The sequence below is a fragment of the Alosa alosa genome, chromosome 1, assembly GCF_017589495.1.
Source record: "Alosa alosa isolate M-15738 ecotype Scorff River chromosome 1, AALO_Geno_1.1, whole genome shotgun sequence".
Taxonomy (NCBI): domain Eukaryota; kingdom Metazoa; phylum Chordata; class Actinopteri; order Clupeiformes; family Clupeidae; genus Alosa; species Alosa alosa.
In genome coordinates, this window is record NC_063189.1 from 41085702 (window position 1) to 41086439 (window position 738).

The 738-nt window shown below is 58.5% G+C and overlaps 1 pseudogene; it reads right to left on the bottom strand.

The window, feature by feature from the left end:
• Positions 1-591: 591 nt before the first annotated feature.
• Positions 592-738, bottom strand: part of LOC125301536 — an 8645-nt pseudogene continuing 8498 nt past the window's right edge.

The following is a 738-nucleotide window of genomic DNA, read 5'->3' on the forward strand; positions in this document are numbered from 1 at the left end:
ATCGCTGACGTCTTCTCATTATCTAAGCCCTGCACCTGAGTCTCAGGGATGGGGCAGGTAATGTTTTTTTTTTTTTTTAGTGACGGCTGAGGAATGAGACGGAAGGAAAGTGAGAGTAATCTCTGAACGCTGCCGTGGCCGCCGCCACAGGGATGCCCACGCAGCAGCGCAGAGGCTCGCTGACCTTGGAGCGATGGCAGGTAGCAAAGCGAGCGTGTGATTTCCACAATGTGGACCAACGAGGCGGAGAAACATCCTTCACCGCCAATCACTCAGCCAGCCGAGAGGCGAGGACCTTGGTGTGTGTGTGTGTGTGTGTGTGTGTGTGTGTGTGTGTGTGTGGAGTGTGTGTGTGTGTGTGTGTGTGTGTGTGAGAGAGAGAGGACAGTGGTTGCTGGAGGGTGGCTGGTAGGGGCAGAGGGCTCATCAATCCAGCAGCCCTCAGTGTCCTATCACCTGCTAATACTGGCCATCCATCAGGCGTCGGCGGCAGTGATGGAGGGGTCATGGGTCCCTCGCTCCTGCCCCAGCTGCCCCATCCACCCCAAATACACCTCCTCGTGCCATTTGCTCTGGGCCCCTCCGTCTCTGTCAGTGGCTAATAGCCCCACAGGCTCTCAGGCATTCCACCCCGATGCCCCTGGGACCAGCAGAGGGCCGCCAGGTCGTCGTGTAGATGGCCGTCTCTCTCGTGTGGAGGCCTGTCATCTCGGGCTGCTGCTGCTGAGGAGGAGGTAG